Source organism: Pistacia vera, unplaced genomic scaffold (assembly GCF_008641045.1).
Source record: "Pistacia vera cultivar Batoury unplaced genomic scaffold, PisVer_v2 Contig701, whole genome shotgun sequence".
NCBI classification, from domain to species: Eukaryota; Viridiplantae; Streptophyta; class Magnoliopsida; order Sapindales; family Anacardiaceae; genus Pistacia; species Pistacia vera.
Window position 1 is genome coordinate 196,380 of NW_022196559.1, and position 15,631 is coordinate 212,010.

Below are 15,631 nucleotides of genomic sequence, written 5' to 3' on the forward strand. Positions count from 1 at the left end.
TGAATTTGTTTGAAACCTTTGGCAACCAGTATTGCCTTAGAGGTATGCACTTTGCCATCCATGTCAGTCTTTTTCTTGAAGACTCTTTTACACCCTATAGGTTTTACCCCTTCAAGAGGATCCACCAGAGACCATACCTACTTCTAGTACATGGAGTCCATCTCAGATTTCATGGCTTCAAGCCATTTAATGGAACCTGGATTTGATATAATGTCTTCATTGGTTCTAGGTTCATTGTCTTGATAGACCAGTACGTCACCATGTTGAGTCACGAGAAAACCATATCTCTCGGGCTCATGACATACACTTCTAAACCTACGTAGCTCCTGTACTTCTTGAGGTGGTTCACTTTGATCCACAGAGTGTGGAGTAACCTCTTCACGATGTTCAACCACTTCCTATGGCACATCTTCACATCCTTCGTCTAATGTATCTTGTGGTTATAAAACTTCATCGAGTTTTACTTTTCTCTCACTACTACTACTTTCTTAGAAAAAAAAATTTCTCTTAGAAGACACCAATACGAGTGACAAAAATTTTGTGCTCTTTTGGATGGTAAAAATAGTACCCTTTGGTTTCCTTAGGATACGCCACAAATATACATTTGTTAGATTTCAAGCCCAGCTTGTTCGAAGTCAATTTCTTGACATAAGCTTCACAAACCCAAATCCTTAGATAAGACATACTGGGTTTTCATCCACTCTATAGTTCATATGGAGTCTTATCTACAGACTTTGACATCACACGGTTAAGTACGTGAGTCACAGTCTTTAGAGCATAACCCCAGAATAATGCGGTAGATCACTAAAACTCATTATGGACCTAACCATATCAAGCAAGGTCATATTCTTCCTTTCAAACACACCATTATGTTGGGGTGTATACAGAGGGGTGAGTTGTGATACTATCCCACACTCTTTTAGTTATTCAAAAAACCCTGAGCTCAAGTATTCACATCCTCGATTCGACCAACTTTTGCCCAACATATTATGTACTTCATTCCTGAATTCTTTGAATTTATTGAAGACTTCAGATTTATGTCTCATAAGGTAGACATAACAATATATACTTAAGTCATCAGTAAATGTGATAAAGTATGAATATCCACCTCTGGCCTCAACTATTAGTGGACCGCATACATCACTATGGATGATGCCTAATAGTTCAGTAGCCTTATCACTTTGTCCTGTGAAAGACGACTTGGTCATCCCGCCTAAAAAGCATTACTCGCATACATCAAATGATTGAAAGTTAAAAGGGTCCAAAACTCCATCCTTTGATGTTTTGTAATGCGGGTCTGATTAACATGACCCAATCTACAATACCAAAGGCATGTTTGGGTTTGATCGCTATGTTTAGCTTTCTTAGTTTCAACGTTGAGAATATCCTTATTATTTAAATCAAGAACATGTAATCTGTTATATAACCTTGCAATTCCAAATAGTATACTCCAAATAGTATACCATTCAAACTAGAGGACAACAATCCATTAGAAATTTCAAAATGATATCCTACATTATCCAAAGCGGATACTGAAATAATGTTTCTAGAAATTACAGGTACAAAATAACAATCTTTGAGTTTTAACAGTAGCCCATAGGCAAAGTCAAACAATAAGTCCCTACAGCTAATGCAACCACATGTGCTTCATTTCCAACTTATAGGTCCACTTCTCCCTTGGCAAGTAATCTACTTTGCCTTAGTCCACGCACATCAGTACAAATGTGAGTACCACATCCTGTGTCAATTACCTAAGATGTTGAAGGACATAAGTTAATCTCAATCATGTACGTACCTGAAGTTAAAACGTCTAACTTCTTCTTGTTTCTGAGGAAAGTCTTGCAATGCTTTTCTAGTGGCTAGGCTTGCCATAATAGAAGCAAACTACCTTCCCACTTTTCCCAATACCACCCTTAGGCTTGAGAGCATCTTGTCCTTTGGGCTTGGGCTTGGACTTGGGCTTGGGCTTGGGCTTGGGCTTGGCCTTTCCTTTGCTCTTAGCATTTCTTTTACTGGCAGCAACTAGTAAAACAGGCTTGGACTTTTTCAAGTCCTGCTTCCTAGTCCTAAGAATGTTCAAAAGCTCTGACAAGGATTTCATCATCATGTTCATATTGAAGTTCAATAAGAACGGTGAATAAGAGTCAGGTAGTGATTGCAGAATTAAATCCACTTGTAAGTCTGCATCCACACCAAACCCTAAATTCTTAAGCCTCTTCATGTACCTAATCATCTTGATCACATCAGGGTTTATTTGGGCTCCCTCAGTAATATGACTCCTAAATAGTGCACTTGACACCTTATACCTCTCATGACGAGCATTTCCTTGGAAAAGCTCATTGAGGTGCATAATTATGGCACTAGCGTCCATATTCTCATGCTGCTTTTGTAGCTCAGGTGTCATTGATGCTAGCATAATGCATTGAACACTAATAGCATCATCAAGGAACTTTTGGTAAGTGTCCTTTATTTCTTGAGTGGCATCAGGTTCATGCTCAGCCAGATAAGGCTTATCAAGGATATACAATTTCTTTTCAGACTTCATTACAATTCAAAGATCGATACCAGTAGGAGAAATTGGATCGATCCAGCCTGTTTTCCTTTTTGATTATCGATCGTAGGTTGGTATTGCTCATTTTGGTGAATCTACAAATGCAGAAAAGTAAAAGTTATTACAATGTTTAGTATTATTATTATTATTATTTAATAAGGTCTTTTATTAAAAACCACTCCCACTATTTTCCTCAAGCCAATAGCTCTCACTATTAACTCAAGAAAGCCCGTTGGCTTTCCTAGTGGACTGAGATCCCATCTAGCCTATTTCGAACCTTCGCTTTGGCGAACAGCCAAAATGGGTTGATTAGGTAGGCCAACAAACTTAATCCACACCAGTTGATAACTCCAACTTCCAACCTCAAATACGAAGTAAGCCAACAAACTGATCAAACAATACAATGACCAAAGCCATTGTCCTCGAGTGTGATTCTCAGTATTAGTAGAGTGGACACTACATGTATACACAACAAGTGTACTTCTCTACTATGCCTATGATATGCTTATCAACCTTCACTTTGGCGAACAAGCAAAACATATCATTTTAAGTCAACCCATCACCATTAAGGAAAACTCCACGGAGCTTTAACCTCCCACTAGTAGAAATGTACCCGTCACTTTGGTGAACAAGGTTATAACAAACAGTGGTTTGATTAAAGTCATGGTGATGGAAGGCGTTTTAATTACTAACTTAATATCCCTTGTTGAGGGATTTTATTTTGTGGTCTAACCAATTTATTATCTTTGTTAGAATGACATTGATTGACATGTTATTAAACATTCAACCTTAGCATGCATTCTAAACATAAAATTAAACGTGCTAGTACATGGCCCACTAAAACTGATTTCCTCGAGCCTAAAGGACTCTGTAGGTCAACAAAGGGTTAAAATTATAAAACTTGGGTCTTCAAGTTTTTCCTCTTCATTGCTCTTGATTTCTTCATCACGATCATAACAAAAGATTTTACAATAAAATAAAATAAAATCCTATTTTGATTTATAGCAATAAAATAGAAAGTGAGATAAGAAGAAGAAATACATAGAGATTTTAGAGAGAGGCAGGACCCACAGGTCCTATTTATTTTAAAAATTACAAACAAACCCAAAATTTAAATAAACAGACCAAAGGTCTAAGTAGTGTTAGGAAACGATCCATATACACAGTGGAAAACAAAAATCATATTACAAGGATCATTCCCAAAGAGCCAAGAGCCATTTTACAGTTTATGTTTAAGTAGAAATCTACAGAAAAATTAATCATGAGTTTAGAAAAATATACGCACGTTTGACAGCTCCTCCAACCTTTTTCTCTGAACGTGTTTTGCTACCAACCCAAGTGTAGGGTCGAACTGACATAGTCCACACGAAGACAATCGCAAAGAACTAAGAAGGGATTTGCTGGATCCTCCTTAGTCTTAAGAATCAAGAAGAAATAAAGAGAAATTGATTTTAGGCAAAAATCAATTCTGGCGTGAGAGAGTGAAATGAGGGGCTATGTGTTTTCTTTCCAATGAAAAATGAGTGTAATGAATAAGTCTTTTATTTTACAAAGAAACCTTTTCTTTTATAGTGATGTTTTTAATTACCCTATTCTCAAACGGAGTAGGCTTGGGCTTGTAAAACCCCTCCCTAGCCGGGTATTTCCTAAGTATCCCTTGGCCATTGAGAACCTAGAAAATGCACGCCTAGGAAAGAAGTTTATTTTAAAATCCTATTTAAAGAATAAACTTGTAGTTTAAAAAAATATATATTTATATGTATATTTATATTTATTAATTTAATTTCTAATCTAAAGTAAGTTCATTGTATAAATATAGTTTCCTTTCTTGGAGAAAATTATGAAATCCATAGTAATACTTACTAGAACATACACAATTTTATAAAATTTACTAGCAATTTGATTTCCTTTATTAATACAACATATTTACTCCATTATAGAATATGGACATATTTACTACATTATGAAATAGGAACATAATTACTACACTAAATATTAGCAAAACCATTCAATAGTCATCATTAAAACATCCCTTCATGCTCATAGCATCCCTCGGAATCCTCTCCCAGCTTCATGCCTTAATCCTTACCTGCAAAACATTTTAAAACATTTCGTGTGGTGAGCGCTAATCGCTCAGTAAGGAATATGGCCATTTATAAACTATTAAGGTTCATTATACAAGTATATTACTTAGGACTTTACCTACCTACAAAACATGACCTTCATTCTTTGACATAACAAGTTCATAAAACATATCATACATTTTGGACTTTTCTCATAAACATAAGTCATAATATAACCATACATACTATAACGGAACATATATGACTTATGAAATATTCATGTACATGGCATGCTTATTCTTTGTCTTTATACTGATGGTTTCATTAGTCTTTGTTATCCGATCGGATCATTTGAACCATTACCTTGTTCTTGGTCGTCACCTCAAAGGACTCATGGTTCATAAGAATTCATTCCTCTGATCTTGGTTTTAACTCAGAGACTCATGAAATTCATTCTTAACATTTCATAAATTTTTCAAGACAACTAAATAGCTATATGCATTACCATTATGAATGCAAACATATGGACTAAAAATCCCATGCTCAATCATACTATATCTCCTACTAAACTTTTACCTAATTCATTCAACTAATCATCAATACAGGGAATTTCAGTAGTAAGATTATTCAGGGGTTTATGCATTAAAAACAAATGGGAATTTCCATAAGAAGGTGGATGCCATATAGTTCGTCACTTTTCAAGCAATTTTTTCCCTATCTTTGATTCGAATTTATTTTTGGCTTAAACATAAAAGTTTTAGGTCTGTTTCTCAAGTTTTTAACACTCAAGATCAACTCAATCGGATCTCAACTTCAGTTATGAATGATTCATGAAGCATGTACAGTATAAGTCTCCAAAAGCCAAATCCGAATCTATTCATTTTAACCATGTTACCTTATCGCACACTTCATATTATTGCATATCATTCTTAGTATAAAAGGCCATAAAAACCTCCCCTTTTACAGAACCAAAAAGTGTCAAAACATCGTCCAACTACAAATTCTTAATTGGCATAATCATCTCCCATATGCACACATACACCAATAAACAAACCATTTAAACAATCCAAACCAAAACAAGCATCACACTCATATTAACATAAATAAATGTAAGTTTATAAGCCCTAGGTGTTATCAATTATAGTCATAAGGGAGATTTTTTCCTTACCTTAGTATTCAAAGCACAAAGACACTCCTCCTAGCTCCAAAGGTTCACCTTTCTACCTTATACACATAATCACTTATGAATTCTCTTTTACCTAAAAGATCATAACAACTAGGGTTTTGAAACTCACCTTAAACTCTGAAATTGAAGTTCTTTAAGTGTGGGATGGTGATCTCCTTTGAAAATCAACTTGAAATCCTATGAAAATTTGAGAATAAAAAGCTTGGATTAGGGCTTTTATGGATACTTATTACATATGGATTTGTATGAAAAGACCATTATACCTGGTACCGTTTACGCCATTAAACATATCAATCAACTTTATGACCATTCTACCCTATTTCTCTTCAATGACATCACCCCTGCACTTTACAATGGCCACATCTCGAAATACATGTAAATTGACCATTTTACCCTTCCATTCAAAAAAAGAAATTAATATTGAAAGGGATTCATAACTTAGGGCATCGGAATAATAACGCGGGGTTTACAGGGCTCCAACCCAAACACCCCATGTTTCCAAACACTCCAAATTAGATATTTATTTAATTCATCATATCTTCAATTAAAATCAATTAATATATATTTAATATATATATTAACATTTAACAATAATGATAATTTATTTATATATGCTAACACATATTTAAATTAATTTCACTTATTTAATTTTTCTAACAAATTAAATAAAAGGCTACAACCTCAGCAAATTTAATTGCACTGTGAAATAACCAAAATACCCTTTCTCCCAAAAAGACGAAACACCCTCTTTCTTCCTGAATCTTAAATTATCTTCTATGTGTGTGACTCATAGGCTCCTCATCATACCGGTAGTGTATAGTACGCGATTAACACCAATTAATCGTCTCACTAATACACAGACCAAGATTGGCCCCTAGCAAGGCATCATGGCCACCCGATAGATTCGGATTCAGCAAAGTAGCTACCTGTCAACGATATGGTTACCGTACAATTCGATCCTTTCATCATATGTTATCTTGACGAGACGAAGGCATATAAATAGTGTCAACCTTCGATTACTCTCGATATTATGTATTCAGTTTCTAGACCAATGACCTGTATTATAAACTGGATAGAGCAACAACTTAATCCCACTGTGGCCACAGTTTTAGTGTCATTGACATATACTGAATTGCACCGTGAGATAACTTCTCCCTTACTAGGGAGTGATGAATTTTCTGTCTATCCACCATAGTCTTGATACACTCTTTGATGCAACCAATTATCACCGTATTGAAAGCTCTGAATAGAACTGCGTTAGGCTAGTGTCAAACTGCACCAATTGGTGCATAAGGTGCTCCGGTGATCTCAAGTCTAAGGATCTCATGCACCACCATTCGTTAGAGGATTTGTTCCATAGACACTGGGGTTACCATCCATATGGAATCCTTTAGTGGGTCAGTCAAGTGAACTTGTTGCGGTGTATTCGCCTATAGCAAGCACCCATGTGTTGCACCAGGTTGTCACCAAACAACCTTGACAAGTGAGATTAGTCACTGCCTTTCGACAGGGTTGTTCAACACTATGATAGCCTTACCGTATTATCTGTGCCCTTACTTCAGAATAATATTGGGGCTACAGACGTTTCTAGAATGGCCACCATATGTGCTCATAAGGTTCTCACTATCAAGATTTGAAACACTTGATACCCTCGTCACGGTTCTACCATTCTAAGGACATATATCAATACATATTGCAATAATAATGATTTACGCGATATAGAATAAAATGCCTTTCATTATTGATTAATGAACATTATTATAAAGAGTCAATTCTACAATAATTGATTGGCTCTAAAGCATCTACTCCAACAAGTAGGGGTGAGCATGGGCAGCCTGTAGAACCGGAACCTATGGGTAGAACCAAAACCGAAATCTACCCAGAATGGACACTATGCAGGCAGGTTTCGGTTCCATTTTTTTGGAATCAACAATGTGTGGTTCCGGTTTCGGTTCCTACATGTGGAGGAACAGAAACCGGAACCAAAACCTGAAAAAAAGAACCTCCAGCGGGTACCCGGTTTGGAACCCGCTTGGAACCTGCGACAGGTACCCTGTTTTGGAACCTTGGCTGAAATGAAATATCTGTGAAGAATGGTCTATTGTAATTTTACATATAAAAAAATTTAAATTTTTACAATAACCTAGTTAAATAAGTATACAATTATACTTATTACATATAAACTACACCATATAAAAAACTTTAATATATTATAATATATTAATATTAAAGTTTTGATTAATTAAGTGTATAATTGGAAGTAGGACCAATTAAAAATGTTTTAATGTTATTAAAAGAATTGTTTTTGAATAAAATAGTATATTTGATTGAATAATAATATAATATTTAGTTATTTACTTCAATTATCAAGTTCTAAGTATATCTATAGTAAATTAGTAATTAATTAATTATATATGATAAATTGATAAACAATAATACATTATTAGTTAAATGATTACTTAATCAATTATAACATTACATTATAGTTAAATGATTACTTAATTAATTATAAGTTTATAACATTACATTAGTAATATAGTACATTACTTAATTAAATAATTAGAAATTTAATTAATTATAACATTACATTATAAACAAATGATTACTTAATTAAATGATTACTTAATTAATTATAACATTCCATTATAAACATTAGTACAATACTTAATTAAATGATTAAAAATTTAATTTATTATATTATTATATTAAAGATTTATAGTATGATTACTTAATTCATTATGACATTACATTATAATATAATCACATAATGAATTATAATATTACATAATTAAATGATTACTTAATTAATTATGACATTATATTATAAACATTAGTAATTTACTACATTAGCATAATACTTAATTAAATGATTAGTAATTTAATTAATTATAACATTACATTATAAATTTATAGTATGATTACTTAATTAAATGATTACTTAATTAATTATAACATTCCATTATAAACATTAGTAAAATACTTAATTAAATTATTAGAAATTTAATTAATTATAATATTACATTAAAGATTTATAGTATGATTACTTAATTCATTATAACATTATATTATAGTATGATCACGTAATTAATTATAATATTACATAATTAAATGATTATTTAATTAATTATGACATTATATTATAAATATTAGTAATTTATTACATTAGCACAATACCTAATTAAATGATTAGAAATTTAATTAATTATAGCATTACATTATAAATTTATAGTATGATTACTAAATTAATTATAACATTATGTTATAAATAAATGATTGCTTAATTAATTATAGCATTCTATTATAAAAATTAGTACAATACTTAATTAAATGATTAGAAATTTAATTAATTAAAACATTACATTATAATTAAATAATCAATCAATTAATAATAACATTACATTATAATATAATCACTTAATTAATTATAACATTACATAGTTAAATGATTACTTATTAATTATAAATTTATAACATTGCATTATAAACATTAGTAATTTACTACATTAGTACATTACTTAATTAAATGATTAAAAATTTAATTAATTATATTATTATATTATAGATTTATAGTATGATTACTTAATTAATTATAATATTCCATTATAAACATTAGTACAATACTTAATTAAATGATTAGAAATTTAATTAATTATGATATTAAACTATAGATTTATAGTATGATTTTTTAATTAATTTAATTAATTGTTTGTGTTTCGGTTTTGATTGAGGAATTTTATGTGAATTGTGATGAATTGATTGAATTCAAGTGTTGCCTAAAGATTAGAGGATTTATGAGTCACATTGGACACAAATGAAAGAGTAATCAAAATTTGTTAGGGGTATATTTGTAAACTTTTAAGGTATTTTTGTTATTTTTTAAATTAATAGGGGGTAATTTTTTTTTTTATAGGGTACAGGGGAAAGGAACCAGAACTTGCATTTTAGGTTCGATTCCTTAAATTTAAGAACTTGGATTGTGCGGTTCTGACTCCGGTTCTTTTTTTTTTTTTTTGGGAACCTGTATTGTATGGTTCTGGTTCTGGTTCCCCCGAAAAATATAGTGTACCCAAAACCGCTCACCCCTAAGTCTAAGGCTAATTTACCGGGCACCATGCAATTTTTAAACAAGAACATTGCATACATTCAAAATGAACATTTTGAATTGGGTAGGTGAAATTATTAAATTACCCTTTTAGATGTGCAGAATAATTACTAGCTTTAAGGGTTTTTAAAACCTACAGTTTGGTCCCTACGCATAAAACACAAATTGGTCCAGCAGATGTCTTGCTGTGGCGAAGTTCAAAAACACCATGATCACCACGTCGAAGATTGATTTCACCGCAACGAACGTGAACCTCCAAAAAGCTAAGGATTTCCAGAATGCATCTTGCCGCAACGACGTTTTATTTCACCATGACAAGATCTACTTTTTTGCAGTTCACCACGGCGAAGTGTTAATTCACTGCGGCCCAAGGCCATGATCTCGCGGTCGCCACGGCGAAGCTTTATTTCGCTGTGACAAACGCTACAGATCTGTGAACAACTATGTAAACCCCCGCGTTAGCATTCCGATGCTATAAGGATTTTTATCAATAAAAGGGTAAAATGGTCATTTTGCATGCATTATGAGACATGAATGTTGTAAAGTGTTAGGAATTGATGATACTGATAAGAAATATGGTTAAAGGGTCATGAAGGAGTTTAGTAGGGTTAAACAACATAAATGGTTCCCACGGGGTATAATGGTCTTTTCGCAATAATTTATAGGAATCAAGTATCCCTAAAGTATATTATGGGTAAATTAGTTAATTATCTTATGGATTTACTTGGTCACCAAGTAGAAAAGAGAAGTCAAATGGCATTAAAGGAGTGTAATAATTATGTTGTAGTGGAAATGACCAAAATGCCCTTATATGCAAAATTTATACCAATTGACCCATATATCTAACTTTTGATGGCCAATCCCATTTGGGAATTAAAACAATGAAATATTTATAAGATCTTTTCTTGGTTAAGTCGGCCAACACTCTTAGAACACCAAACTCTCTTCTTCAAGTCTTATTTTCCTTCATTAAAGGCTAAAAATTCAAGCTCTCTCTCTCAAAATTTTCATAGGATTTCAAGTTGAATTTCAAAGAGATCACCATCCACACTTAAAGAACTTCAATTTTAGGGTTTAAGGTGAGTTTTAAAACCCTAGTTTGTTATGATTTTTAGTTAAAAGAGAAATTCATAAGTGGTTATGTGTGTAAGGTAGAAATGGTGAACCTTTGGAGCTAAGGAGGAGTGTCTTTGTGGTTTGAATACTAAGGTAAGGAAAAGATGTTCTGATCTTTTAATTAAAAGAGAAATTCATAAGTGGTTATATGTATAAGGTAGAAAGGATGAACCTTTGGAGCTAAGGAGGAGTGTCTTTGTGCTTTGAATACTAAGGTAAGGAAAAAAATCTCCCTTATGACTACAATTGATAACACCTAGGGTTGATGAAACTTACATCTATTTATGTTAATTTGAGTGCGATGCTATGTTTTGGTTATGGATTGTTTAAATGGGTGTGTTGATTGGTGTATGTTTGCATATGGATGATGATTATGCCAATTAAGTGATTTGTAGTTGGACGATGTTTTGGCACTTTTTTGTTTTGTAAAAAGGGAGGTTTTTATGGCCTTTTATACTTGGAATGATATGGCAAATACTATGAATGTGCAAATGAATGTGACATGGTTAAAAATGAATAGAATTCTGATTTAGCTTTTTAAGACTTATACTGTACATGCTTCACTGAATCAGTCATAACTGAAGTTATAAAAGTCTGATTGAGCTGATTCTTGAAGTATTTAAAAGTTGAGAAATAGACCTAAAAATTTTACGTTTTAGCCAAAAATCAATTCGAATTGGAAGATGAGGAAAAAATTGTTTGAAAAGTGACAAACTGTATGACATCCACCTTCTTAATAAAAATTCCCATCTTTTTTATAATTTCTAATAAACCACTCAATAATCTTACTGTTGAAATTCCTTGTGTTGTTTGAGAAATCGAATGAATTAAGTTAATGAATTTAACAGTAAAATATTCATGTCATGGAGTTTTGCTAAATTGATTGATGAATTATTCAATTGGCCAAGGTTACATGTTAAATGAATGAATAGTATGATTAAGTGTGGGAGATGTTATCCCATATGTTTGCATTCATAATGGTAATGCATATAGCTTATTTAGCTGACTTATGAAAAAAATTATGAAATGTTAAAGGAGGTAGAAACCAAGATCAGAGGAATGAAATCTTTGTGGAAACCATGAGTCCTTTGAGGTGACGACCAAGAACAAGGTAATGGTTCAAATGAATTTGATCGGATAATAAAGACTAATGAAAATGTCAAGTACGAAGACAAAAGAAATAGGCATGCCTTGTTTATGAATATTTCATAAATCGTATATATTCTATGTTATATTATGTATGGTTATGTTATGACTTATGTTTCTGAGGAAAGTCCAAAGTGTATGACATGTTTTATGAACCTGATAATGTCAATGAATGAAGGTCATGTCTTGTAGGTAGGTAAGGTCCTAAGTAATATGCTTGTATAATAAACCTTAATAGTTTATAAATGGCCATATTCCCTTACTGAGTGATTAGCGCTCACCCCACGAAATTTGTTTTAAAATGTTTTGCAGGTAAGGATTGAAGCTTGAAGCTGGGAGAGGCTACTGGGGAATGACATGCGCATGAAGGAATGCTTTTGCTATGTTTTGAATTTTTGTTGTAAAATAACATCAAATGGTTTTTGGTTTATGGATGTTGAAGTAAATATGTTTTAATAAACCTAGTATGACCATTTCCTTGTCAAATGAATGAAAAGTGTTAAATGATATTATATACTTGTGATATTAACTTTGTAGGAAGCTAAATTTCTTGAATCATTTTATGGACATGGGATGTTTATTATCATGCTTTGAAAAAAAAAAAAAAAAAAGATAAAACAGACAAAAGTATAGGTTTTGAAACAAACTCATTTCCTAGACATATCTTTTCTAGGTTCTCAATGGTCTAGGAAATACCTGGCTAGGGAGGGGTTTTACAAACTAGTTCATGTTTTTGTAGGTTTTCGTGTAACGTCGTGAATCCGAATCGAATCGAATGGAGCAGCATTCGACCAAGACATCAACCATCCAACAAAAATTCAATCAACAAACCAGTTAATCATTTGATCATGTAAATCATGCAATTAACATAATTTTCCAGATTTTAAAAAACAATTTATACATTAACATGTTATCAGACAAATTACATGTTATCAAACATCAATTAAACAATATAATTTGGTACCCGACGCTTTGATACCACTATAAGTAATGGATCAACCATACGCAATGGAGAAACAAAAATTAAACTGGAAAAATCAATTACTTTTTGCCAAGATCTGGGTATAGATTATATCGTTTACATGTTAAAAATAAAATATGTGTAAAACAAATCCATACAAGGATTTAAAATACTTAGGAACGTTTGGAGGCTCCTTCAAATATCTCTAATTTTGATCTCGCTTCCCGATTCAATGTAGAATCCCACTTACGTTGTCCACACAAAGAAAATCCGTAGAACCTTTGTACTATTTTGCTAGAATAATCAAACGCTTCAAGAACCCAAAAAAATCAAAGAAGAAAATTCTTTGATTCAATTTATGAAAAACGTGAGAGAGAGAGAGAGAGAGAGAGAGAGAGAGAGAGAGAGAGAGAGAGAGAGAGAGAGAGGCTAGGGTACTTTTAATTGAATGAATTGTTTTTTGTTTTAATTTTAAGTTGCACTTACATAGTGCAATTTAATTAAAACCCTATTCCACTTAGGAATAGCCATGGGCTCTAACCCTAATCCACCCTTACAACCAAACATCCCTTAATGGTACTTTAAATTTAATTAATTATTAATATTATTAAAATCAATTAATATATTAAAATTTATTAACATTAAATAACAATAATAATCCATTTAAATATATGCGCACATATATTTAAATATAATCTCACTAATTTTAATTTCAATATTAAAATTGAATACAGGCAATGACCTTAGCAAATTTAATTACACTGTGAGGTTACTAAAATACCCTTTTGTCTTAGAAGATGAAAATACCCATTTCACAAACTGATTCTTAAATTATCTTCTAAGTGTTTGACCTGTAGGCTCCTTATCATATCAGCAATGAGTAGTATCATGATTGACACCAATCAATCGTCTCACTATACACGAACCAAGATTAGCTTCTAGTAAGGCATCATGGCCACCCGATAGATTCAGATTCAACGAAATAGCTACCTATCAACAATATGGTTACCGTGCAATCAAATCCTTTTATCATTTGTTATCCCATCAAGGCTGAGGTATAGAATGTTAGAGTAGGTGTCTTAGAGCCAATTAATTATTGTAAAATTGACTCTATAATAAATGTTTATTTATCAATAAACGGCATATTCTTCTATATCGTGTATGTAATGATATATGTCCTTAGGATGGTAGAACTGTGATGAGGGTATCAAGTGTTTCAAATCTTGATAGTGAGAACCCTATGATCACATATGGTGGCCATTCTAGAAACGTCCATAGCCCTAGTATTATTCTGACCAAGGACATAGATAATATGGTAAAGCTATCATAGTGTTGAACGACCCTGTCGAAAGACAGTGACTAATCTCATTTGTCAAGGTTGTTTGCCGATAACCTGGTGCAATTCATGGGTGCTTGCTAGAGTAAAGTTCACTAGACAGACCCACCAGAGGATTCCATATGGATGGTAACCCTAGTGTCTATGGAATAAATCCTCTAACGGATGGTGGTGCATGCCATCCTTAGACTTGAGATCACCGAAGCGCCTTGTGCACCATTTGGTGTAGTTTGACACTAGCCCAACATAGCTGTATTTAGAGCTATCAATACGGTAATGAGTGGCTACATTAAGAAATGTATCGAGCTATGATGGATCGACAAAGGATTCATCACTCATGGGTACGGGAGAAGTTATCTCACTAGGTAATTCAATAAATGGCAATGACACTAAATTTGTGGCCACAGTGGGATTGAGTTGATGCTCAATCCAATTTAATATTCCTGTCATTGGTCTAGTAACTGAATACAAATATGTCGAGGATATATGAGGTTGACACTATTTCTGTACCTTAGTCTCGATGAGATAACAGTTGATGAAAGGATTTGATTGCATGGTAACCATACCATTGATAGACTACGGTTTCGCTGAATCTGAATCTATCAAATGGCCATGATGTCTTGCTAGTGGCCAATCTTGGTCTTTGTGTAGTGAGATGATTAATTGGTGTTAATTGCGATACTACACACTGTTGATATGATGAGGAGCCTACGGGTCACACACGTAGAAGATAATTTAAGAATCAATTTGTGAGAAAGGTATTTTCATCTTTTAGGACGAAAGGGTATTTTGGTAATTTCACAGTGCAATTAAATTTGATGAGGTTGGTGCCTGTATTTAATTTTAATATTAAAATTAAATTAGTGAGATTATATTTAAACATATCTCTGTATATATTTAAATGAATTATTATTATTAATTAAATATTATTATATTATTATATATTAATTGATTTTAATTATAATAATAATTAATTAATTAAAATACCATAAAGGGTGTGTTTGGTTGCAAGGGTGAACTAGGGTTAGAGCCCATGGCTATTCCTAAGTGGAATAGGGTTTTAATTGTTGCATTATATAAGTGCAATGTAAAATTAAAACAAGAAGTGAATTATTCATTCAATTAAAACCCTAGCCACCCTATCTCCCTCTCTCTCAAGAAGAAAACTTT